This window comes from Bubalus kerabau, chromosome 9 (assembly GCF_029407905.1).
Source record: "Bubalus kerabau isolate K-KA32 ecotype Philippines breed swamp buffalo chromosome 9, PCC_UOA_SB_1v2, whole genome shotgun sequence".
Classification (NCBI taxonomy): Eukaryota; Metazoa; Chordata; class Mammalia; order Artiodactyla; family Bovidae; genus Bubalus; species Bubalus kerabau.
The window spans coordinates 23228322-23256261 of NC_073632.1; the positions used below are offsets into that span (position 1 = coordinate 23228322).

A 27940-nucleotide genomic window follows, 5' to 3' on the forward strand; every position below is an offset into this window, starting at 1 on the left:
CTTGTACAAACAGTAAAACAAACAGATTATATCTGGGTTCTATTAAGTGTATACGGTGGTGGCAGAAGGGCAGAAGAAATGCAAAATTTCCATCTCAGACCCCCGTTCCCAAAAGCAGAACAGCAAGTCTGTTGCACGGGGAGGTGACCACTCTCGTTGGGCAGCTCTGCCCGGGGCTACGGGACAGTCCGCCTCCGCCCGCCTCTGCCAAGCGGCCCGGTCCCCCCCCACGTCCTCTCCACAACTCAGGGTCTTCGCCCTGTCCCCGAACGACTTTCTCCGTCCGGGAACTGATTCCTGCTGCGGCCGGACTGCACCGTCCCTGCACCCACAGTCCGCAGGGGGCTCTGCAGTCGCCGGGAACCACAGCCCCGTGAACCAGGCGGTTTCGCGGGGGCAGGAACTAGGGCTCCGGGCCAGGCAAGGGGCGGCTCCTCCGGGAGCAGCCGAGCGCCCACCAGGTCCGGGAGGCTCGGCGCCGCGGGCTGGAGCTGAGGGGCGGAGCGGCCCTGCGCCGGGCGCGCCCCCGCTTTTGGCGCGCGCGCCCTCCTCCCGGCGCGCGACCCCCTCTCCCGGTGCGCGCCCACCCCGTGCGCGCCCCTCCTCCCGGCGCGCGCCCCTCCTCCCGGCGCGCGCCCCCTTCCCCGCGCGCGCCCCTCCTCCCTGAGCGCGCCCCCTTCCCCGCGCGCGCCCCCTCTCTCGGCGCGCGTCCCCCTCCCTGGCGCGCGCCCCCACTCCCGGCGCGCGCGCCCGCTCCGCCCGCCGTGCCCGCGGCCTCCCCGCCCCCTCGGGCGCTCCGTAGCCGTGACGTGCGCGCGGCGGGGCCGGGGACTCGGCAGGGTGCCGGCCGGCGGGTGGAGACGGACCCGGGATCTGTCCGAGCAGGAAGCGAGCCGGAGACCGGTCGCCGCCGCCGCCGCCGCCCCGTCCTGGTGCTGGAGCTCGCCGTCGCTGTCTCTTCGCCCTCGTCAGCCCCGCACCCCACCCACCAGCCTTACTGGCGACAGGTAGCCCCGCCGCCGCGCACCTGCCCTCGCGTCCGCACCGGTGAGTGTCCGGGGCGCCCGCGCCTCGCCCTCTGCAGCCTCGCTGTCCGAACCCGGCCTCGCTTCGAGGCCTCCGCCCGCCGCCCGGGGTCGAAGAGCCGGCTTGGTTCTTCTCCCGAGGACGCCGAGGGTGAAGCAGGTGATGAGTGGGCCCGGGCGGCGGCAGTTCCCGGGAGCTCAGGGCTGGGTCTCATTTCCACAGGACAATGAGAGTCTCCTTTCATGGGTTTATCATCACTAAGATACCTTTGTGTATCATCTCTGGCTCCCAGGTTGAAACAGAGCACTCAGGTGTCCACCTCAGACCTGGACTCTCCGTGACAGTTTACTCTTTCGTCCACGAGCTTAAAATTCAGTGCAGAAAGAGTGCTTTTTGTTCTGGGATGTGAGAATCAGCTGCTATTACTATTAATCATATAGGAGCCCGGATTGGGACTATTTAAAGTTGCATTTTTAGTCTTCGGTTAGTCTAGTGTTTTGGGTATGTTAATTTATGTATCTGCTACTGAACAAGAGCTTTTCATATTTGTTAGTTTCCAAAACTCTTTAAAACGATTAAAATTGCTCCAGCTCTGGGATAAGGAAGTAGTTTGAGAGGGTTATTGTTAGTAGAGCATCCGTATCAGAAATATTTCCATATAGTTTTAGAAAAAGTGTTACATTTTATCTGGCGTGAAGTTTGTAGTGGAGGAATGCTTAAATCCTAATCTACAGATCTAAGGAGCTAGGAACACTGCCCCAATTTAATAGGCTGCTGTTCATGCTAAGTAAGTTTTCCTGGTTGGTGTGCTCTGACCGTGTATATGCAATATAGCTAAGTATCGTCAGGGTCTGAGAGTTTTAAAAAGTGTTATTCTTAAGATTTAGCTGAACACTGTTCACACCATAAAATGTGAATCTTCAACTTGGTCATGGTACAAAGGTTGGAAGCAAAAGGACGTTTCTCTACAAATTAACTAAACTTCTTAGATTCCTTGGCTTTTGGTTTGCCATTGCAAATTGTTTACTGAAAAAAATTACCTTGGTGTCTTTTATTATTAATTTTAGTAACACCACAACTTGGTCTATAGCCAGAGCCTGAAACAAAGCAACCTTTTAAAATAACTCATTGACTTTTAAATATCCAGCTTAATTACTTGCATAGTGGTAAACAAAAGTTATTTTGGTCTTACGCACATTTTCCCAGTTGCACTTGTATGTTCTGTGTGACATGCTATTTATTGTTGGCTTTTAAGTTACATTTTAATGTTCAAAAACTGACTTTAAGAGGGAGTAATGGAAGTGGTGAGCAACTTCAAGAAAAGATGATGATTAAAAACTCTCTATATAATATTTTAAACTATGTATAAAATATATGTTTTTTCATTAGTGCCTGGAAACATGGACAAGAAAAATGTAATAAGCTCTTGCAAAATTTAATGTAAATTCATGCAGTCTTAAAAATACCATAAGTCGTAACCCGTGAAGCTCATCTGAAATGGATTTTTTCCTCTGTTTATGTTTGTGTGATCAAGTTTTAAAATAACAGTGGCCAGGAAATCTGAGAGAAGCTGAGGCCGTTTTCTCATCCTGTTGTGACTTTGCCTGGAGACTGTGGTAGATTATGTAGTCCATTGTTTAGATAACCCGGCTGTCTCCCCGTTCTCAAATACAACTTTCTTTGTTTTTCATTAATTAATTTTTATTGCAGTATAATTGCTTACAATGTTGTGTTACCTTCTGCTGTACAGCAAAGTGAACCAGCTGTACATATACATATACCCCCTCTCTTTTGGATTTTCCCTCCCATTTAGGACATCACAGTGCATTAAGGAGAGTTCCCTGTTCTGTACAGTACGTTCCCATCAGTTGTCTGTTTTGTACATGGTATCAATTGTGTAGATGCGTCAGTCCCCATCTCCCAATAAAACGCAGCTTTTTAAATAACATTTTAAAGAAATGACCATGAGGTTTGAATAAATATAAGCACCCCAGACTTTTTTTTTAAGAAAACTTTACAGTCTGCTGATAATCAAAGTACCATGTCTGTTATGTCAAATGTCAGTTTTACAAGGATATTTAACCTTTGTGAATTTTTTATTTCTATATATTAAAACATTTTAAGTAAAAGATTGAAAAAAAGTATGATAACTGTAATAAATTTCATACAGTTTATCTGTGATCCTTATGAGATATTTGGTATTAGTATAATTGGTGACTGGTCCTTTAGTAGGATAAAATTGTTATTTATTAGGCATCTGTCATGAGCAGAACAGTGAGGAACTTGATCTACAAAATAATTTTCAAGGTTGGTGGTTTTGTGTGTGTGTGCGCTCAGGTGCTCAGTTGTGTCCGACTCTTTGTGACCCTATGGGCTGTAGCCCCCCAGGCTCCTCTGTCCATGGAATATTTCAGGCAAGAATAGTGGAGCAGGTTGCCACTTCCTACCGAGGGGATCTTCCTGACCCAGGGATCGAACCTGCATCTCTTGAGTCTCCTGCATTGGCAGGCAGATTCTTTACACTAGCACCACCTGTCCTAAATTGTCCCTTGAGGAAATTTAGGCTCAGAGATTAAATATTTGCTCAAGGTAATGAGGTCCTGTCAATTCCTGAGAGATTCTGGATGCACACTCTAGTCCTCTGACCGTGAAACCTCGGACCTTTCCACCAGAGCAGGTTACCTTGATCTCAGGTGCATTTGGTAGACTGTTCTGGTAAACCTGCAGAACTGGTATTGTGCTAAAGAATGTAACTGCAGATTTGAAGGAGGTGTAGAGGAGTGATGTTGAGAAAGACTGGACATGGGCCTGTGGAACTAACTTTGAATTCTGTTTCTTCCTTCTTAGGTGGACAGCCTTAAACAGTGATATGATGTTGCTTTATCATTTTGGGGGTAAATTCCAGAATATTAACACGTATTGTGCACTTTTAATTTTGGTGGGTTATAGGAACTAGAATCAGACTGTAATGCAGCACTGGTTTTCATTGTAGCTAAAATGAACAGCATAATATTCTTGGTTAGAACTTAAAAATGAGGTAGACTATTGCCCATAAATACAGTTGCCTTTTAAATAATACATAATTAACTGTGTAATACTAAGGGGGGAAATGGTTTTTAGTTCATGATTAAATGGTGACCTGTTCGATTTGAACAGTTTTTTTATTGGCCTGTGTTTATTTCAGGAATGTCCCTTGAGCTATAATAGACATAAAGAACAAAAATGAGCACACAAAGTCCACCTTCTGTAGCAAATGAGTCATTTCGGCAGTAGAATGTGGTTGAGTAAATGAGCAGAAAAATGGTAGGAAGGCGGAGTTGGGTGACTTCTGTTACAGGTGTTTATTTGTTTTAAACTGCGGGGAATTTCGCATCTGGAAGATACTCATATTCAACTGTAAATACAAAACCATCATCCAAGGGCTAAGTGCAAATTATTAATGGATGATCTGTAACACATCTGCTTTTGTGTGTGTGTGTGGATAATCAAGAACTAACTAAAGCTTAATAAGCTTAATTCTGTTTTTGATAATAAGCTTAATTCTGTTTTTGAGGCATATATAATGTTAAGAGGAACCAGGACCGTCTGCATTTAAAATAGTTACACTTTTATTTGACACATTTAGTGGACTGTTAATAATCTTAAAATGTAACTATTAGGCTATCTTCCTAATTATGGTGTTCAAAGATGAATTTTTTTTCTTTTTTCTTATTGAGTAGTGTAAGAATGATACAAAATCACTGCAGATGGTGACTGCAGCCATGAAATTAAAAGACGCTTACTCTTTGGAAGGAAAGTTATGACCAACCTAGATAGCATATTCAAAAGCAGAGACATTACTTTGCCAACAAAGGTCCGACTAGTCAAGGCTATGGTTTTTCCTGTGGTCATGTATGGATGTGAGAGTTGGACTGTGAAGAAGGCTGAGCGCCGAAGAATTAATGCTTTGAACTGTGGTGTTGGAGAAGACTCTTGAGAGTCCCTTGGACTGCAAGGAGATCCAACCAGTCCATTCTGAAGGAGATCAGCCCTGGGATTTCTTTGGAAGGAATGATGCTAAAGCTGAAACTCCAGTTCTTTGGCCACCTCATGCGAAGAGTTGACCCATTGGAAAAGACTCTGATGCTGGGAGGGATTGGGGGCAGGAGGAGAAGGGGACGACAGAGGATGAGATGGCTGGATGGCATCACTGACTCGATGGACGTGAGTCTGAGTGAACTCCGGGAGTTGGTGTTGGACAGGGAGGCCTGGCCTGCTGCGATTCATGGGGTCGCAGAGTCGGACACGACTGAGCGATTGAACTGAACTGAACTGAAGAATGATACAGTGGCTTGAGAAAGGACCACAAGTCTGCAGGAGTTCTCCCTGTGAGTACTGAAGCATGGGAAGTCAAACCGGAAGAACAGATCCGGCTAGAAACCTTGCTAGTATCAGAGAGAAGGGGAAGGCCTTTTCTATTCACAAAGCAGGCTTCCAGTGAAACCAAAATACCTAGGCACATTCCTCGGGTCATATTCACATGCCTGCCGAGTGATGTGCACAAAGCCAGGCGGCGCTCCCGCAGAACCACAGGCATCGCTCACGTACCTTACGTCACTTGTTCTTTTATTTGAAGGTAACCTGCCGCTTAACCTGTACACGGTAAAGTATTCCATATCGCAGATTTAAAATACTTCTATTCTAAAGGTGCTTTATGGATGAGCACCTTTTCCAACCAGTATTTACTGAGGGTCCATTGTGTCTAAATACAGCTGTTAATGGGCACTGGTTCTTCCCTGTCCTGGCAGATCTTTGGATTTAGGGTACAGAAAGCGTGGCGCAGATGCGAGAAGCATCCACTTAAAACCTGGAGACGCTTACCTCGGAAGGGAGCGCCTTACACGTGTGGCGCTTTCCCGTTTTGGAATTCGTTTATGTACATTTGGTCCTAGAGAAACTTGATTAAGTAGATGTGGTAAGTTTATTCCTAATCTTCAGATGAGAAAATGGAGACCAAAAAAAAAAAAGTATTGGGTTGGCCAAAACGTGCATTCTGGTGTTTCCTACCATCTTACGGGAAAACCTGAACAAACCCAACGGCCACTGCAGCGCTTTGATCAGGGCCACATGGGAGGCTGCTTAGGAGCGTCCCTGAGAATTGGACCTTCTGCCCTCATATTCCCATAGATCCGCCCTCCTCCAGGTCTTTTAGCTCTTAGGTGTTAGTTGGGGTTAGCCTTTCAGTCAGTCATTTCAGTCGCTCAGTCGTGTCGGACTCTTTCGACCCCATGGACTGCGGCACTCCAGGCTTCCCTGTCCATCGCCAACTCCCTGGTGAATTTACTCAAACTCATGTCCATCAGGTCTGTGATAACATCCAACCATCTCATCCTCTGTCGTCCCCTTCCCCGCTGCCTTCAGTCTTTCCCAGCATCAGGGTCTTTTCCAATGAGTCAGTTCTTCTCATCAACCTCTCAGCAGTGACTTATTTCATTTTATGGATTTAAGTCAGATGGTTCAGAAAATTCTGAATAATCAGGATCACTAAAGTGATAATTATTAAATATGTAGTTACAAATTGTTTTTTCCTTTTTCTTCCTTTTTTTTTTTTTAAATGTAAGGTGGAAGACGAGCATGATGCATTATTATGGAACTACTCTAACATTTTAACATTTTCAGTAGATTAATGGAGTCAGTGTTAGTAGTTATCTAATTGTAGAGTTTTTAAGAGAAAACTGCAATTAGTTTTAAAAAAGGAGAAAAGTATTCTGGGGAAATTTTGAAAATAAATTTTATGACTTGGCACATTGGTATTGATCTGATGGTTATCTTGCTTTTGTAAAGACTCACTAATGAACTGTAAGGTGTGACTGTGTTGGTATCTATATGCCTTCATTCATTCCACAAATATTTGAGTGTCTATCACGTGGAGGCATGGTTCTAAGTGTCGTTAAGGTGATAAATTAAAACCAAGTCCTCGTACTGAGTGACATTTTATTGTTGTTTTGAATTAAGTTAATTATAGACTCTTCATTCTAGTATGTGATTAACAGGGCTGACCCTAAAGTTGGGAAATAGTTGTCAAAGTGGTGCAATTTGAGGGCTACTGAAAGCCTCATTTGCTCTAAAATATTCTATTCCTGGCCTTCAGTCCCCTGAGTCACAGCCCTGTTACCAGTCGACTTTTGATAAATACTACTATGTTCCACCTTTTTTCACAGTTTCAGGAAACAAGGCTGAGAGAAAAGTAAAGGGAGGAGAGAGGGTTGGCAAAGTGTAATTTTAATGGCAGCTGTTGTTTATTGAGCGCTTGCCGTGTGTAGGTACTGCCAGACGAGTGCTGTGTGTACCTTAGCTCAGATAATCACTGGGTCGCTTCATTGCCCTTGGCATTGTGACTTGTGTCTTGGGAAACAGAGACATAGGCGTGTTAAACTGGCTCGAGCTCCCAGCCTGTATGAGTGAAGCTGGGACTGAACCCCTTGCCGCCCTCAGAGTGTGGTCGCAGCCGCTCACGTGGCGAGAGTCGACAGACTTGCGTCATGCCGCCCGCAAGTCATGGCACACCGCGCAGGGGGAAGGGCTTGGTGAGTGAGGGGTGGGCGCGGAGGGTCAGGAGAGCTTGTTGGGCGAGTGGGGGGAGTTGGGGGGGGGCAGGGTGGGCTGCCGTCTATGGGGTCGCACAGAGTCGGACACGACTGAAGCGACTTAGCAGCAGCAGCAGGGACAAGGTGGGTTTTTGTTGTTGTTGTTGTTTGCCTTACTGTTGACCCCTGACCCGCTTCATTCCAGCCCCCAGGCTCCAGAGTTGCATTTGTGAAAAGGGCTTGCTTGTCCAGCCCCAAAGTGGGAATGCGGGCAGAGGGGAGGGCATCCTGGTTTTGCTTCTTGTTACCAGGGTCACATGGCTTCGCTTCTCTGGGCTTCAGTTTGTCAGATGGAGGCTACAGTATTACCTACCTGGTGTGGTTCTCATGAGGACTGGATTAGACACTAATACAGAGAAAGCACATAGCTAGGGTACAGTATTATTGTTACTGCGTTGGGGTTTTCCCCATGTTTAACATGGAATGTTCATCCAAAAGGAAAAACAAGCTATGTATTGGAGATTCAGGTGAAATCTTGAAGGGTTGACCTTAAAACAGGTGCACACCTCAATTATCTGGGGAACTAGTAAAAACAAGTCAGAGAGGTGTGGGTGGGGTGTGAGCAATGGCATTTTAATAAGCTTCTCAGTTGATTTATTTGTGCACCAAAATTTGAGAACCACTGGTTGACACCTTTTCTTCATCCTCTGCTTTGGGAGTGTGTTGGCAATAACACCAAAACATTGCTTGGATTAACCAGGCAGCATGTGGTAGAAGGAAGTGAAATATCGGTTACCAACCAGAATCTCTCCATTGATTGTTTTTTTCATTTAAGCTTATTTGGAGCTCACAGCATTTATCTTGAGAGGACAATGTAGTGTTAAATTTCACACGTTAATTGTAGAGAGTATTTCAGCTTATTAACCAGCTTCATTTGGAAGGGAGCTGGTCATGTTTAATTTTTAAATGACTATACAAATAGTAGTGGAGCTTCCCAGATGGAGCTGGTGGTAGAGAAGCCACCTGCCAGTGCAGGAGCCATTAAATACTTGGGTTCAGTCCCTGGATCGGGTAGATCCCCTGGAGAAGGAAATGGCAACCCACTCCAGTCTTCTTGCCTGGGGAATCCCATGGACAGAGGAGCCTGGTGGGCTACAGTCCTTGGGGCCACAGAGTCAGACATGACTGAGCGCACACGTGCGTGCACACACACACACACACACAGCAGTATTATATAAATAATCCTTATTTAAATCTTAAGAACTTTTTAAACTTTTTAGTTGGATTTCTTTAGATAATGCACTGTTTCTGAATAACCAGTCTTGGGCTTGTTAGCCACAGTAGGTGAGGTCCCAGCAGGAAGAGATTCCATCCTGGAGGGTGCCAGCGAAGAGACTTGCAGGGCTTAGAAGCAAACATGGAGTGGGGAGGTACCCAGGGGATAGCAGTGGTGAGAAGCCCTCAGTTCTCCAGAGATCCTGGGAGTAGAGAGCTGGCCTCGAGGAGGTGGGAGCCCAGGCTTCAAGGCGGGGAGCAGGGAGGTTCCCGGGTCTCTCGGCGTCCTCTGTCTTCTGGGTCTTGGCCGGTGGCTTCCGTTACCAGGCAGCTGGGGAGACCAGTTAGCATGGCTCTAAGTAGGGAGCCTTGGGCAGGAGTGGAGCAGAAGAGGGAAGGGGGTGCAGTGGAACAACTCAGGCATCAATTGGAAACTTTGGGATTCTGTTGCATTGCCTTGGTGCATTTTAAATAATTTCTAGTTTTGTGATGCGTCTGCAAAGTACTTGAGACTACCTGTCTTTTACATGCTTTTAGAAAATACTTTTTCATTTAATCAAACAATTAGGAAATTTAATGATCCATACAGCCTGATGAAAAACATAACCTAGGCAGGTTAACATATAGCACTTTAATTCATATGTCGTTATGCCTTAGCCTTTCTGAAATTTTCTTCATTGGGTAGTCTTGGTTTGATAGAATGAATGTTTTTCATTAAAAAAAAGATCTTTTACTGATTAAGTTTAATATATTTTGGTAAGATAAGTCCTTTGCCTTCTGGAATTTATACTTCCTATTCACTTGGACTGATAGCAGGAACACCAGAATACAGTTCATAGAAGTAGGACTATTGTGAAATAATTGTTCTTCTTCCCCAAGTCCTTTTAAAGACACATTAAATTTCTGTATGAATCTGTCACAGTGTACTGTTGCACAGCTGCCTTCTGCTAATGCCAACTTTACCTAGTTAATCTGAATTGTGGCTAAAAGTTTAAACCTCTGTTCTTCACTTTGGATAGATTCCTGAAGATTACTAAAGAAAAATATTTCTCGCCTTAAAGAGATGGCGTGAAGGTCACTAGTTTATGAGCATTACTCGAGACAAGGCAATTAGAATAATTTACATTTCCCCTCTTACAGGTTCCAGGGGAAAGAGTCCAAGATTTTATTCAGATTAAGCAGCAACTAGACTGGAGAAGGAAATGGCAACCCACTCCAGTGTTCTTGCCTGGAGAATCCCAGGGGCAGGAGAGCCTGGTGGGCTGATGTCTATGGGGTCACACAGAGTTGGACACAACTGAAGTGACTTAGCAGCAGCAGCAGCAGACTGGGTCTTATTCACAGCTTCCAAAAAAAGACCAAATTAATCAGTAACCAACACCTAGGTATGAAACTTTAACATACAAATAAACGGTACGTCTATGTAAATGTTATAACTGGGAGGGGGGGTTTGGGGGAACAAATAAGTTTCTCAGCTTATCTTTAAAAGAGTATGGTGGAAAAAATAAACAGGTTTGGGGTAAACAAAATCACACCTGTGCTTGGAAATCATATATTTAGATTTTTTTTTTTTCCTGTAAGTGAGCCTTTTTCTGAAAGGAATGAGTTCAAACTTTTGTGAAATCTTCTGAAAGCATATTGTTTATTTTGATTTGATGCTGATAGAATTAGTATCCCGCAGGAAAGGATTGAGGCTGTTGGCTTTTCCTTGTTATGCTCTTTGAATTTCCTTGATTTGAGGATTGAGTTATTCCAGAGAGAACTTTTCTCCCTTTCCTTGTTATTTTTTTTCTAAAATTAGATGAAACAGCTGTGTTTTGGTTTGTGGGCATGATTTGCTGTCTGTTATCCTTTTGGTATTTTGGGGAAGAACAAAGTATGCATGTGTGTGTGTATTGCGAGGGAATGAATTACTTTCTCTGTGTTTCTGGCCTGTAATTATTGAGTTGAAGATGAGAAGAGCAAGATGATTTATGTATCTGTTGTGCTTGAGGCTGCAAACAGAACTCTGACTTGTGTTGGCTGTTGAGATGATGGAGAAAACTATTTTAATGTGTAAAAATAGTTGTTTTGTATCTACCTGCTAATGAGGAGGTTTGTATTAGTTTGGAGATTCCCAGGGGTGCTAGTCGTGAAGAATCTGCCTGTCAGTGCAGGAGACGCAGCAGACTCCAGTTTGGTTCCTGGATCGGGAAGATCCCCTGCAGGAGGAAACGGCAACTTGTTCCAGTTTTGTTGCCTGGGAAATTTCCATGGACAGAGAAGAAAGATTTTGTATCAGATGTGGTGGCGAGGGGGAGGGGAGGAAGAGAATTGAATGAATTTGAGCATATGACCAGATTCACTTCAGATGGTTTTTTGGCCAACCCAGTAAGTCAGAGAATAAAATTTGAGTCAGAATTTTGTATTTTATAGAGCTAGATTCTACTGATGAGTTTGACTGATGAGTGTGCTTTTGAAAGGGGGGAGGGTGTGCAGCGTAAGTTAGGAATTTATGAACCAGTTATTTGCTGTGATGATTTTCACGAGTTATTAGCATAAATGGAGATAGCCTGACAGCTGCGTGGGATGTCAGTCTGTCAGAAAGTGGGCTGTTTATTACAGTGTGCCTCTGGAGCTGGCCCAGAATCTCATGCACTTTAGTCCTATTCTCTGCGATCCCACCGTTTGGCAACAACATTGACCTAGACTATTTTCGGGACCTACAGACCCCTGAGTACTTCAGCATGCTTGAACGGTCAAAGACAGCAGTGTCTCATGACGATGATTGCAGGAGTGGGCCCAGAATGACTCTCCAACAGCACAGTTCTGGTAGCTCCTGAGGGCCCATGACGTGCCACCACTTTGCGAGCCCTATAGTCCTTTCCTCATTCATTCTAACGTGGGCCCTGTGAGGTGGCTCTTCTCACCTCCATTTGTAGCAGAGAAAACCGAGGTCTAGCAACTTGCCTAGGTGACCCTGGAGTGGGGGCAGGGCTGAAGGCATCTTCAGGGGGTCTGGATCTGAGCCTCTGTCCCGTTCAGAATGTTAGTTTCCTCTTTTGTGCGTTCTTTTAAAGACTTGAAGCTTTGAGGATTAAGCCTCTGTGTTCTTCTCTGTCTAAATGAGGGAGATAACATCCTGACCCTCGGGCAGCAGTGGCGTGGTTTCTCATCCAGGGCGGGTAGGGCGGGTAGGTCCTCTGCCACGCGCTCGGGTGTCCCTACCCGCTGATTCCTGTTGTTCTCAGGGCCGCCCGGGGAGACCTTGTGGGCGTGTAGAGGCTAAACCGTTCTAGATGTCGTTTTAAATTCCTTAACCACTACCCCTTTCACTTACCTTATTAGTTTGCTTTAAACAAATGTATTGCTGTTAAGTTTTGTATAAGTTAAATAACTAAATTGTAATTTTTTGTTATCCTTGGAAAGCTGCTTGTTTAAAGGATCCCAATAAGTGACTTCTTTTGTAAAGGGAAGAATCCTTTTGTAAAACAAATGATTGTTTTCCAGATTATACTAACAAGTCTGGATCTTTCACATATGACCTTTGTATAAACACAGACCCGGCTAAACACACATTTCATATGAATATGCCTCAATTGAGTTTGACTTCATACTGTGCTTGATACTGTTAATAAAAAGGGATTGAAAAAATGGGTTTATTAAGTGCTGTTTGTTGTATTTGTACTAAAATGTACTTTAGTAGGCTTATCTAGACGAGGAATTATGTTCTTTTAAGCAGTAGGTTGAGGTTAAATATATAGCACAACAGTAAATTCTTTTTGTGTCATAAAAAATTTATTAGGTAAATGTTAGTGTTCTGTTTAAATGCCAAAGTAAGTGTTTTACATGAGTCTGAAATACATCCTCTAAAAATAACAGATAAAGTTTAGAGTGAGAGTTTATGAAACAGTTGTTATGGTTGAAAAGCGGACAGACTGTTGGTTTGGAACACACGGTTTCATGCAGTCCTGAGTAAAATATTTATTTCCTGTACCTAATACCTTGTTAATGAGGCCGTGAACCCAGTTCCATTGTAATCTGTGTTCTCTCCCTGAACACTCAACAGAGACTGCTCTGTAACCTCCTAGTTAATAGATCCAGTGGCCTCATTTAGATCGTTCTTCTTTTCCAACCTCTTTCAGCTGCTGCTGCTGCTAAGTCTTCCTTGAACTCTTCCTTCTCAGCGCCTGTGCTCTTGCACTCTCCCAAATCTCCAACGTTTGCGGTCTAGTTTTTGCTGCTTAATTTTCTCCGCCATGCCTTTACTGTTCATGTCTCATAAAATCCTGTGCTTGGCACTTTGCTCTACTCGCACTGTTCTTATTTTTGATAATTATATCAGCTCTCATTTCATGCCGCTTTCCTCTCAGATTGCTTTCCGTGTTATCTTGAGCACCTTTCCAAACTGATGCTCCACAGACATCTTCATAAACTATAGAAATCATCCCTGAACGTATCGTCTTCACAGACACCTTCCCATTTCACATATTTCCTCCCAGGCCACCTCCAGGCAGAAGCTGCCTTTCCCCCGTTTCCCTTACGATCCCCTCCTTACGCTCGTGGTTCACGCTCGGAACTTCACTCACCTTTCCTCATGTCACTCGTCACACTCTGTGAAGGTCGGCCATCGCTTTCCTGCCCGGGACCAGGTGCAGCCTCACGCCTGCACGGCTCCCTGCACGGCTCCCTGCATTTGGCCTTTGCCCTCAGCCTGTGGGCTGCCCTGTGTATTGCCTTTAGAGTTCTATTTCAGAGTAGAAATCTGACTGTAATAACCTCTTCCTCAGTGAGAGTCCCTGTTTACCGCTTTAATACATTGGCAAGTCCAGACGTTTATTGTGGGATTTGACACTCTTTGTGGACTGATCTCTTGGCCCACTTTTCACCTGCGTACTCGTCACTCTTTGGCCATTGTCCTGTGCCCAGGCCCCATCGACCTGCTCCTCAGACACATCCCGGTTCTCGCATCTTCCTCCTCCACTTCAAACAGGCCTTTGTCTGGAATACTTGCCTTTAGTCAGGCTTACCCATGTCTCAGAACCTGCTTGAATTAAATCTTTGAAAGTAGCTTTCCCCAGTTTACTGTTTTGGAAGCATGCCTGTATTATAGTATTCATCACTGGTTATATAATATATGTGTATCTTCTTTCATGCTCCACTGCTCTTCCTAGATGGTGAATGACTCAAGTGTGTGAACTGCCAGCAAATGATTTGGCGAGGTTTTATTTAGATCAGCAGATCTTGGGTCTTAGGACTCCTTTATACTCTTTAATTATTGAGGACTCTGTAAAGATTTTGCTTATCTGTTATATTTATTGATATTTGCTGTATTAGAAATTTTAAAAATACTTAATCTGTTTACAAATAAAAATTTATGCATTTTAGCAGAAATGACATGTTTTATGAAAAACAGTTATTTTCCATAACACCAATTAGTGCAAAGAGTGCTACTATTTTACACTTTTGTAAAACTCCTTAATGTCTGACAATAGAAGATAGCTCATTGTCATATCTGCTCATGATTCAGTTTGTTGCATTATTTTGCTTTATTTTTTTTTTTTTTGGTTGAACTTCGGATGAAGAAATTCTGGCATCCTACAGATACCTTATTGGGGAAGGAAGTATTAATTTGACCTTGTCAGTAAGTTGTGTATATATGCTTCAGTCATTCATCACAACTAAGATCAGATCAGTCGCTCAGTCATGTCTGACTCTTTGCGACCCCATGAATCACAGCATGCCAGGCCTCCCTGTCCATCACCAACTCCCGGAGTTCACTCAGACTCACCATCGAGTCCGTGATGCCATCCAGCCATCTCATCCTCTGTCGTCCCCTTCTCCTCTTGCCCCCAATCCCTCCCAGCATCAGAGTCTTTTCCAATGAGTCCACTCTTCACATGAGGTGGCCAAAGTACTGGAGTTTCAGCTTTAGCATCATTCCTTCCAAAGAAATCCCAGGGCTGATCTCCTTCAGAATGGACCGGTTGGATCTCCTTGCAGTCCAAGGGACTCTCAAGAGTCTTCTCCAACACCACAGTTCAAAAGCATCAATTCTTCGGTGCTCAGCCTTCCTCACAGTCCAACTCTCACATCCATACATGACCACAGGAAAAACCATAGCCTTGACTAGACGAACCTTTGTTGGCAAAGTAATGTCTCTGCTTTTGAATATGCTATGTAGGTTGGTTATAACTTTCCTTCCAAGGACCACGCATCTTTTAATTTCATGGATGCAGTCACCATCTGTAGTGATTTTGGAGCCCCCAAAAATAAAGTCTGACACTGTTTCCACTGTTTCCCCATCTATTTCCCATGAAGTGATGGGACCAGATGCCATGATCTTCGTTTTCTGAATGTTGAGCTTTAAGCCAACTTTTTCAGTCTCCACTTTCACTTTCATCAAGAGGCTTTTGAGTTCCTCTTCTCTTTCTGCCATAAGGGTGGTGTCATCTGCATATCTGAGGTTATTAATATTTCTCCCGGCAATCTTGATTCCAGCTTGTGTTTCTTCCAGTCCAGTGTTTCTGATGATGTACTCTGCATATAAGTTAAATTAACAGGGTGACAATATACAGCCTTGACGAACTCCTTTTCCTATTTGGAACCAGTCTGTTGTTCCATGTCTAGTTCTAACTGTTGCTTCCTGACCTGCATACAGATTTCTCAGGAGGCAGATCAGGTGGTCTGGTATTCCCATCTCTTGAAGAATTTTCCACAGTTTATTGTGATCGACACAGTCAAAGGCTTTGGCATAGTCAATAAAGCAGAAATAGATGCTTCTCTGGAACTCTCTTGCTTTTTCCATGATCCAGCGGATGTTGGCAATTTGATCTCTGGTTCCTCTGCCTTTTCTAAAACCAGCTTGAACATCAGGAAGTTCACAGTTCACATCTTGCTGAAGCCTGGCTTGGAGAATTTTGAGCATTACTTTACTAGCGTGTGAGATGAGTGCAATTGTGCGGTAGTTTGAGCATTCTTTGGCATTGCCTTTCTTTGGGATTGGAATGAAAACTGACCTTTTCCAGTCTTGTGGCCACTGCTGAGTTTTCCAAATTTGCTGGCATATTGAGTGCAGCACTTTCATAGCATCATCTTTCAGGATTTGGAATAGCTCAACTGGAATTCCATCACCTCCACTAGCTTTGTTCGTAGTGATGCTTTCTAAGGCCCACTTGACTTCACATTCCAGGATGTCTGGCTCTAGGTCAGTGATCATACCATCGTGATTATCTGGATCGTGAAGATCTTTTTTGTACAGTTCTTCTGTGTATTCTTGCCATCCCTTCTTAATCTCTTCTGCTTCTGTTAGGTCCATACCATTTTTGTCCTTTATGGAGCCCATCTTTGCATGAAATGTTCCTTTGGTATCTCTGATTTTCTTGAAGAGATCTCTAGTCTTTCCCATTCTGTTGTTTTCCTCTATTTCTTTGCATTGATCGCTGAAGAAGACTTTCTTATCTCTTCTTGCTATTCTTTGGAACTCTGCATTCAGATGTTTATATCTTTCCTTTTCTCCTAAATGGTAATTTCTTAAAGTCCCAAGTGAAATTTTAAACCATATCAGTAAATTTTTTGTATCTTGTGACATTAAAATTTGTTATTCAGTTTTGCACTTTAAATGGGTCTTCTCCTCGTATGTAATTTCATAAGATAATGTAATGGTCATTTGGAACATACTATTTCCCTGAGTTATGCAGACCTTCAAAATATATGTAATCTCATCAAAAAAGTCAAGTGTTTATACTTCTCCAGGATAAATTGTTTTATGTTGAAGGTGACACATACAGGTTTTCCCGGATTCTATTTTCATTTGAATTGTATCATTGTTAACAAATACTGTCAGTTGCTTTCCTTGATGTGACAGGCTTCACTCAGAAAAACAAAACTTGTTTACCAAAAACTCAAGTTTGAGTTTGTTAGTCAGGTTGGTTATAAATAACCAAGGTTTGTTAGTCATTCTTTCCAGTGAAAATAGCGTTTCATGAAAAAACGTCAGTTCCTGAAGACGCTAACTCAGACACTCTCGTGAATGTTTTCCTTGGGGCAACACTGTACTTCATTTTAGCATGAAAGTAATTTGTGCACCATCCCCGTTTATATGACAGATTTATATTTGAGGATCAAAATGTCATAAAGTTGGGGCTTCTCTGGTGGCTCAGTGGTAAAGAATCTACCTGTCAATGTAGGAGATGAAGGTTCGATTCCTGGGTTGGGAAGCTCCCCTGGAGAAGGAGATGGCAACACACTGGAGTATTCTTGCCTGGAGAATCCCATGGAAGAGGGGTCTGGCAGGCTATGGGCCACAGGGTCACAAAAGAGTCAGAGTGACTCGACAACAACAGCAACAACTTTGGAGGTATTATTTTTTTATTGAAATATAGTTGATTTAGAATATTGTATTACTGTTGTACAGCAAAGTGATTCAGTTATATATATATACGCACACACATACATATATTCTTTCCCATTGTGGTTTATCATAAGATACTGAATATAGTTCCCAGTGCTACACAGTAGGACCTTGTTTATCCATTCTGTGTATGAAAACTTGTATCCGCTAACCCCAGCCTCTGCTCCATCCCTCCCCCAGCTCCCTCCCCCTCGGCAGCCTCCTGTCTGTCCTGTGTGTCTGTGAATCTGTTTCATAGATTGGCTCAGATGGGTTAGTTTGTGTCATATTTTAGATTCCACATGTTAGTGATGTCATGTGGTATTTGTTTTTGTCTTTCTGACTTACTTCCTTGATATGATAATCTCTAGTTTCACATCAGAGGTTAAATGAGGCAGCCTCCTTTTTACTGTGGCAGCCGTGACCATTGGTACGGTTTGGTTCCCCTGCCTTGATTCTAGCTAAAGTGGTAGAAGTTTAACCCATCATTGGTTCTGCATTATTAGGGCAAATGCCTTAGTATCACTTTGAAAATTGTTTTGCTGTGTTGACTGTCTGTGAGGGTCTCAGAATCTCCAGCGGTCCTTTGGCCACACTTGGAGAACTGCTGGTCTAGATCATTGTCCGCTGGAGTTGTGCGTTCAGGTTTTCTGTAGACCTGATGTGGAGATGCCTGGAGAGTTAGAATTAGACATTCAGTTCAGTTCAGTTGCTCAGTCATGTCTGACTCTTTGCGACCCCATGGACCTCAGCACGCCAGGCCTCCCTGTCCATCACCAACTCCCAGAGTTTACTCAAACTCATGTCCTTTGAGTCAGTGATGCCATCCAACCATCTCATCCTCTGTCGTTCCCTTCTCCTCCAGCCTTTTAGTCTTTCCCAGCATCAGATGTTACCTTCAAGTTAATTTAATTCAGACTCCTTGTCCAGAAGTTGAGGAATTGCAGCACTAAGTAGCTAGGACATGGAAGTAATCTAAATATCCGTCGACAGAGGAATGGATAAAGAAAATGTGACACATGTATACCGTGGAATATTAGTCAGCTAAACAAGGAATGATACTGGGTCATTTTTAGTGATGTGGCTGGACCTAGAGTCTGTCATACAGAGTGAAGTAAGTCAGAAAGAGAAAAACATGTATCATGTATTAATACATATATGTGGCATCTAGAAAAATAGTACAGCTGAACCTCTCTGCAAAGCAGAAAGAGACACAGATGTAGAGGACACGTGTGGACACCAAGGGAGTGGGGGAGGTGGTAAACTGGGAGAGTGGGATGGATGAATGTGCGCTGCCACGTGTGAAATACATAGCTAGTGGGAACCTGGTGTGTAGCTCAGGGAGCGCAGCTCAGCGCTCTGTGGCCATCTAGAGGGGTGGGGTGGAAGTTGGGGGGGTGCATGAGGGGTGGGGGTGGGCTGGGGACTCCTCCAAGGAGGAGGGCATATACGTAAAGATACAGCTGCCTCACGTCACTGTACAGTAGATACTAACACAACATTGTAAAGCAACTATGCTGCTGCTGCTGCTGAGTCGCTTCAGTCGTGTCCCACTCTGTGCCACCCCATAGACGGCAGCCCACCAGGCTTCCCCGTCCCTGGGATTCTCCAGGCAAGAACACTGGAGTGGGTTGCCATTTCTTTCTCCAATGCATGAAAGTGAAAAGTGAAAGTGAAGTCGCTCAGTCGTGCCGACCCTTAGCGACCCCATGGACTGCAGCCCACCAGGCTCCTCCGTCCCTGGGATTCTCCAGGCAAGAGTACTGGAGTGGGGTGCCATTGCCTCCTCCCTTTTTTTCAGCTAGTTGGCTATGAAATGGCTTGCTGTGATCAGATGGAAGATTGGGTGGCAAATTAAGATAATTCAGCAATTAATGTCTAATTACTACTAAGAGAAACCTCTATATACCTTAGTAAAAATGAGTATCATCAGCTTAACATTTGAGATGGTGCAGGATATGATTATATAGAACATCGAAAAATAATTGAGCATCTTTTGGAGTGTATTTCTTTTAAAAATAATTTTATTGTGGAAGGTTTTAAGCGTATTCAGAAAAGAGCGTGTGCACCACTTTGTACCACTCAGATTCAGCAATTAACAGCTCATTGTTAATCTTATTTTACCTTTTTTTAAAAGAAAATGATGTATCATCTAGAAGCATTTCAGTTTGTAGGAGAGAATATTTCTTAACACTTCGTAATTAGAGGAATTGATATCTAAAATAAGTCTGAATTAACCTCTCAGGGGCTTTTTCCTAGCCTAACCAACAAAGCCAGAAACAAACCCTCCTCTTTATACCCTGTCATCTCTGTGTTCTTTTGCTTTCTCTTTCCCTTACTAGCAAATTCTCTGTGTGCTGTTTTCTGTTTTTCTTCTGTTTACCCTTTTACTCACTGCAGTGTTATTTCTGCTTCAACCGCTCCCAGATCGCCATTGCCCTTCCCGTTTGCAAATCCACCAGCTTACTTTCAGTTGTCAGCCTCTTCTGAACCAGCTGATGATGAGGACAGCGTCTTCTTGTTCAGACTTCTTTCTCCTTTGGTAACGTACTGTCTCCCAGGGTGCTCCCTTTCTGTCTACTCTTCCCAACTGTCCCTTTCTTTTTCATTCATCCTTTAAAATGCCTTGTTTCTGGCCTCAGTCCTGTTCTCTTTTACTTAATACTAGTGATCTCTATTCTGTCAGACTTGGGACCCCCTTTTCAAAACAATTGTGAAACCCCATTTACTATATTGAATTAACCTACACATACATGTATATGCATATGTGTATGCATGTATAATTAAAAATATAGTGATGTTACATAAAAGAAGTAATTATTAAATTATGTATCACAAATATATTTATATTAAACAATATATTTATATTATATAAATTAAATATATTTATATTAATTACATATTACTACACATACTTCAGTATGTGAAGGCTTAGATACTCTTATACTATAATACAGAACAAAGTAATCCATTGCTAACATCCGTATATAAAACAGTCATGAATGCAGCTACTTCACTTTAGACTAACATAGAGCTGTGTCATATTGGTGACTCAAATACCATGATCAGCATTGCTGTGTAATAGAATATTCTCCAAAATAATAAACATCTTTGGTGAGAATCCAGATGAAAGACAGTCTTCTCTCAGTTTATGTGATATTTTATTTCAGGGAAACTCAGTAAATGTTAAAACAGTGCAAAAATATTTTAGATATGATTCTGGTCTCTACTGTCTTCTCTAAGTTTGCTACTTATTTTGCCTTCTATGTATCATTAATGGCATCAGAATAATTTGAAGTAAAATGTAAAATGCTCTTTATGTCCCTTCCCACAGGAGTCATATCAGTTTGAATTGTCCTTCTAGACACTTGTTTTGGCTGCATTAATTTTATTGGATCATCACCTTTAATTCATTATTGAGTGATGTGCAACTATTTTCAGGTGAAATACTGAAACTTAAATTGAATAGAAAATACAAATAATTAGTGAAATAATGAAAATATTTATTTTGATGTAAATTAGCAAATGTGATAGTTGTAAATATATGTAGTTCTTTTAAAAAATAGCATATGATTCACAGATTCCACTTAGATTAATAGCAATTCATTGCAACTGATAACAAATTTACTACAGAAATCATATTTTGTCTCCACAGGTGTTATATTGTTAGCTTTTTAAAGGCCATATGTGTTGCAAAATGCATAAATAAACCTTTTATCTATAGTTTTAGAATATTGAGATCCCAATAATCTGCTCTATTTTGAATCTGAGTTTAAATACAAGAATTTTTCTTTATCATATGAGAGATTTGCCTCAGATGGAGATAATCTAATTTTTACCTTCAAGGAGATTGTGCGTCTCAGAATGAACAGAGGTTAGAAGTAAATTATTGCTGTAAGATATGTTAATTAGTTTTCCACAAAGATATACTAGAGAGAAATTGTCATGAAGATACATAAAGAGGTATGTAGTTGAAAAGATGGCCAGAAATAATTTTATCATGTTGTTTATTATTATGGCATTAAATATTTGTTGTGCTCTATTTAGTATTTGCTGGAGTAGGAAATGGCAACCCACTCCAGTATTCTTGCCTGGAAAATTCCGTGGATAGAGAATCCTGGCGGGCTATAGTCCTTAGAATCTACTCTTTTTTATATACCTTTAGTTTTATAGACATTTTCCAGTGACTTATATGTGTAATTGAAAGCAAGATATCTTTTAGTTGACTTTTCTGATTTTTTGATGTCACATTGACAGTTTAGCTGAACCTTGACAGGTAACAATATAAAGAATCTAAGTGTTGTAAAAAATGGTAGTGTAGATAGCTTTGCCTAAGAAATATATAGAAATGTAGACTTAGGAGATATCCATGTAAGTTAGCAATGCTTTTCCTTACAAAAATTTTCTGTGAAAAGGATTCTGCAAAATGCTTTTTTACTGGCCTTTGCTAAAGTGTGTATATATTCCAAGAAATGGATTAATGAACAAAAGGGAAAGAAATGAATGAATGTATGTTTTAACTCAAGATACATTTACCTATAATTGTTCCTCATCAGAGCTCCAGTATTTATATTTGGACACCAGATGCTAAATGTTTTCTCTGTGAATAAAATTTTAAGGGAAAAAAATCAGTCAAAATTACAGCCTGAACATTAAAATGAAAGCGAAAGTGTTAGTCACTGAGTCGTGTCTGACTGTTTGTGACCCCATGGACTGTAGCCCGCCTGGTTCCTCTGTCCATGGAATTCTCAGGCAAGAATACTGGAGTGGGTAGGGGGATTCTCTCCTTCAGGAAAGCTTCCTGACCCAGGGATCAAACCCGGCTTTCCTGTCTTGCAGGCAGACTCGGTCTGAGCCATCAGGGAACTCCAAATTGTGTAAGATAAAGAGATTATATCTGATGAAGAAAAGGTAGTGGTGAGGACATGACTGAAATTAGTTCAGAGACAGCCTGGAGCACTGGGATTCTGAAGGGCTGGGAACTCATGGAGTCACAACCGTGTGTGGAGAAGTCAGCTCTGTTCAGAAGTGGATGAAGTTACAGATGTATTTTTGGTTGGAGAGGCAGAGTATTGAGAAGTTTCACAGCTTATTGCATTTTTTTTTTTTTTTCCTGTCAGGTAGACATTAGGTCATCAGAAGTTTTTGTAAGGTAAAGGTGATATTGGGGCCTTACTGAAATTCCAGAGTTGGGAGACGATATATGGACTGTGTTAGCGGTCTTGTGATTTTAGGAAACATACAGATAATTAAAGCAAATTGTCCAATTACCTTGTTCAAGGATTTGGATTTTAATTATATTTACTTGACTTTGCAAAAAAAAAAAATAATTCCATGAGGTTAGGAAGTAACTATACATTTATCTATATGCTGCTACTGCTGCTGCTAAGTCGCTTCAGTCGTGTCCGACTCTGTGCGACCCCATAGACGGCAGCCCACCAGGCTGCCCCATCCCTGGGATTCTCCAGGCAAGAACACTGGAGTGGGTTGCCATTTCCTTCTCCAATGCATGAAAGTGAAAAGTCAAAGTAAAGTCGCTCAGTCGTGTCTGACTCTTAGCAACCTCATGGACTGCAGCCTACCAGGCTCCTCCGTCCATGGGATTTTCCAGGCAAGAGTACTGGAGTGGGGTGCCATTGCCTTTTCCACATTTATCTATATATGTCTCTTAAAAACAGAGTAAGAAGTGGTCATGATTATGACATAGAATCTGTAAAAAGTAAAATAATACCATTGGTGAAAATACTATGCTAGTGATGGTAGTGAAAGGGGAGAATGAAAGAAAGTCTTAGAAACTTGAAATTTCATATTCTGGGAGGGCAGGATGTTTATGTATGGAGGGTATTATAAACACTTGATTGAATTTGCCCAAATTTTGTATAAAATTATGTCTATTCCTCCAGTTATAATAAATAGTAAATAAGAATTCAAATGTTTGGCTTATGAATCCTCAACTTTGCAACTGAACCATTGTGAAGAAACTAGGGTTCGGAATAAGAGCCACATATTTGGAGAAAATTTCAGGGGATTGAAATTGATTAAATTGAAAAAGAAGAATAATGATATGATTCAGACATGTTTTCAAATACAGAAGACAATGATCACTTATCAGACAGCATTTTTTAGTGGAAACAGAGGAAATCTTGCTTGAGTTGCATTCTGAGGGATTTAGACCAGTATGTTTATTCAGGTTAAGTTTCAGTTCAGTTGCTCAGTCATGTCCAACTCTTTGTGACCCCATGGATTGCAACATGCCAGGCCTCTCTGTCCATCACCAACTCCTGGAGCTTCCTCAAACTCATGTCCATTGAGTCGGTGATGCCATCCAACCATCTCGTCCTTTGTCATCCCCTTGTCCTCCTGCCTTCAGTCTTCCCTAACATCAGGGTCTTTTCGAATGAGTTAGTTCTTTGCATCAGGTGACCACAGTACTGGAGTTTAAGCTGCAGCATCAGTCCTTCCAATGAATATTCAGGACTGATCTCCTTTAGGATTGACTGGTTGGACCTCCTTGCTGTCCAAGGGACTCTGAAGAGTTTTCTCCAACACCATAGTTCAAAAGCATCAATTCTTCGGTGCTCAGCCCCATGAATCGCAGCACGCCAGGCCTCCCTGTCCATCACCAACTCCCGGAGTTCACTCAGACTCATGTCCATCGAGTCAGTGATGCCATCCAGCCATCTCATCCTCTGTCGTCCCCTTCTCCTCCTGCCCCCAATCCCTCCCAGCATCAGAGTCTTTTCCAATGAGTCAGTTCTTCACATGAGGTGGACAAAGTACTGGAGTTTCAGCTTTAGCATCATTCCCTCCAAAGAAATCCTAGGGCTGATCTCCTTCAGAATGGACTGGTTGGATCTCCTTGCAGTCCAAGGGACTCTCAAGAGTCTTCTCCAACACCACAGTTCAAAAGCATCAATTCTTTGGCACTCAGCTTTCTTCACAGTCCAACTCTCACATCCATACATGATCACTGGAGAAACCATAGCCTTGACTAGACAGACCTTTATTGGTAAAGTAATGTCTCTGCTTTTGAATATGCTATCTAGGTTGGTCATAACTTTTCTTCCAAGGAGTAAGCGTCTTTTAATTTCATGGCTGCAGTCACCATCTGCAGTGATTTTGGAGCCCCCCGAAATAAAGTCTGACACTGTTTCCACTGCTTCCCCATCTATTTCCCATGAAGTGATGGGACCAGATGCCATGATCTTCGTTTTTTGAATGTTGAGTTTTAAGCCAACTTTTTCACTGTCCTCTTTCATTTTCATCAAGAGGTTCTTTAGTTCCTCTTCAGTTTCTGCCATAAGGGTGGTGTCATCTGCAAATCTGAGGTTATTGATATTTCTCCCGGCAATCTTGATTCCAGCTTGTGCTTCATGTAGCCCAGCATTTCACATGATGTACTCTGCATATAAGTTAAATAAGCAGGGTGACAATATACAGCCTTGACCTACTCCTTTTCCAATTTGGAACCAGTCTTTTGTTCCATGTCCAATTCTTTTTAACTGTTGCTTCTTGACTTGCATACAGATTTCTCAGGATGCAGGTCAGGTGGTCTGGTATACCCATCTTTTTTAAGAATTTTCCACAGTTTGTTGTGATCCATGCAGTCAAAGGCTTTCGCATAGTCAATAAAGCAGAAGTAGATGTTTTTCTGGAACTCTCTTGCTTTTTCTGTGATCCAGCAGATGTTGGCAGTTTGATCTCTGGTTGCTCTGTCTTTTATGAATCCAGCTTGAACCTCTGGAACTTCACAGTTCATGTACTGTTGAAGCCTGTCTTGGAGAATTTTGAGCATTACTTTGCTAGTGTGTGAGATGAGTGCAATTGTGTGGTAGTTTGAACATTCTTTGGCATTGCCTTTCTTTGGGATTGGAATGAAAACTGACCTTTTCCAGTCCTGTGGCCACTGCTGAGTTTTCCAAATTTGCTGGCATATTGAGTGCAGCACTTTCACAGCATCATCTTTCAGGATGTTCATTGATTCACCTTCAGTCACTTGTCAGCCTACTGGGTAGGGGCACTATGTCAGGTTCTAGAGATGCATTGCTGATCAGAATGGACGTGATCTCCCATCATTACACTTGTGTTCTAGCAGGCACATAGACAGTCCTATGGCAGGACTTGAATGGACAAGCTCTGTGGGTGCTTTGAGAGCATGTGATGGGGAAGGATGTGAGGAAGAACAGTGCAAGTGGAGCTGAAACATTAAGATGGTTGTGGAGTACCTTTGTGGACTAATCGGTTGTCTTTTATGCTCTTTTCCTCCTTATGAATTAACTCATGGTTGGTTCATGGTGCAGAATCCACATAATAACATGAAGTTAAGAATCCTCAATCTTTCTATCACATAGAGATAATCACTATTGTTGGCATATTGTTGGGTGATACTCTAGTATATTTTTTGTGTGTATATGTGTGTGCCTATATATTCTTCACAAAAATGAAATTAAACTCCCCTTCCCCATGTCCTTTTTGGAAAGCCTTAAAAATTACATGCATTTCCATTTTTGTACAATGATTTGGGAAATTTCATTTCTACACCTGGAATTTATGAGTTGGGTCCTCTGAGTATTGTTGCTGTATAAAGAAAAATAACTACCTTTGGATACCAAAGTGTTGTAGCCCTACTTAATAATTACTTGATAACTTAAGTAGATGAATGTCTATTTATAGCCCAAGGCAAATGTGTTCTTATTATGGTATTATAGATATCATGTAATACACGTTTATTGTTTTTTAATTTTGTATAACAAAATGGTTGTGAATTGTGTATTTTTCTAAGGATATAATTAAAAAGCATGATAATCCAGTATTTTTGCACCAACTGGGATTAATGAATTTATACGAATTTTGTGTGTTAGTTAGTCATGTCCCACTCTTGGCAACCCTATGGACTATAGCCCATTAGGCTCCTCTGTCCATGGGATTCTCCAGGCAAGAATACTGGAGTGGGTTGCCATTTCCTTCTCCAGGGGATTTTCCTGACCCAGGGATTGAACCTGGGTCTCCTGCATTGCAGGCAGATTCTTTACTGTCTGAGCCACCAGGGAAGCCCGGATATGAATTATAGCCCTGTGCAAATTTAAAGAATTGTTAGATTTCCTTCTTCTAATCCAACAGTTTGAAAAAACTTGCCTTTTATTTTTGACAATCTTTTTATTTGTGTAACTTTATGCCACCAAATTGATGATATCCTTTTAGATTTTTTTTTTAAAACCAGTGTTAGAGAATGAATGTAATTAGTATTTTATGTGGCTATTGACATCTGTAAATATTGAAATGTACTGAAGCATCATGGGTGTTTTGTTTTTTACCTTTCAAAAAACGGCTTCTTAAGTAATGGTTAGAATTTTGTGGTGTAATTTAGAGAAACCAAGTTTTCCCCTTTGCCTTTTTTTGGGAGCTAAGTCTTACAGCTTGTAGAATCTTAGTTCCCCAGCCAGGAATTGAACCTGCACCCTTAGAGTCCTAACTGCTGGACGGTCAGGGAATTCTCTCCCTTTATTCTTGAACATCCCCCCTTCCCTGAAACCTTGGGGGATTATTTGGCTCTAAACCGTGCAAGAGTGATGCTCAGTATTATCATTTATACATGGTAAAGGAGGTGCTATTTTGCAGTCCTTAGTTTCTGTCCCAAGAGACCATGTGCTCTCTACAGTAAATATGATCCTCCCAGGACTTGAAGCTGTGGTTGCTGGGTTGCCAGTGGTCAGGCTGGAGGCTGCACAGCTGCTGGACTGAGCAAATTCCTGTCTGATTAAGAGCAGGTAGGGAAGAGTGCCTGCAGGTCAGCTCTGGGTCGGGTGTCCAAACAGAAGGTGCTGCTGCCTGGGCTCCGGGCGTGGGGGCTGGGCTGGACTTGGTCCCTGGATGCTTCGAATGGGGTAGGTTGGCAGCTGTCCAGATCGGACATATATCTTCTCAGGTTCCAGGCCTACTTGGGCTTGTCCGCCGGCAGCATGCAGAGAGCAGCACCCAGTGGATGCCTGGCCCTGCAGGAGACACGTCTCCTGTCCTAAGAGGAGTGCTGTGACCTCTGGGAGGTCAGGAGGTGCATGTGACCTGTCAAAAGGATCCTCTCCTTTTCCAGTTAGGTTGTTCGAGGCTCGAGCTTTTTCGGTTGTTATTTGTTAATGTTATTTTGTTATTGGTTAACGGTTTTGGTGTTTAGCAATACATTTGTTTGAGGGACTATGGCTTGTGTCAGAAATTCTTAGGACTACTTTTATAGACCTGTGAAGGTGGCTTTTAAATGGCCTTAACTCATGCATTTTTGCTAACAGTAACATTTGCAAGTAGTTTGAGTCCTGACCTGCAGAGCACATTGGCTGTCAGCTGCTCAGTCGTGCCCGCCTCTTTAAGACCTCATGGACGTCCTCTGTCCGTGGGATTCTCCAGGCAAGAATACTGGAGTGGGTTGCCATTTCCTTCTCCAGAGCACATTGGAGTTTTGTTTTATTTTCCTAGAATGTGTAGCATGCTGCTGCTTTAAGATTTTGTTCTGCATGTCTTTAAATACTCTGTTTAAAATGGGTCTCCTTTGTCCTGGTTGTTGTCCTTGCTGTGTCCCCCCACCCCAGTCTCACCCAGTCCCTCCCCCTTGAATTCTCTCAGCACTTCTTTTAAGTGTTGCTCTGCAACACTTTTATTTACCTGGTTTATTTACCTGGTCTTTCTCCTTCAGTGAGTTGTGAACACTAGG

General features: G+C 42.5%; 1 protein-coding gene across 4 annotated transcripts in view; it reads left to right on the forward strand.

The window, feature by feature from the left end:
* Positions 1–908: 908 nt before the first annotated feature.
* MYO6 (myosin VI) overlaps positions 909–27940 on the forward strand; it is a 153170-nt gene continuing 126138 nt past the window's right edge. For all 4 annotated transcript variants that reach the window (XM_055534836.1, XM_055534837.1, XM_055534838.1 and 1 more), the window contains exon 1: positions 909–1047. The gene's annotated coding sequence lies outside the window, so the exon portion shown is untranslated. The remainder of the gene's footprint in view (positions 1048–27940) is intronic.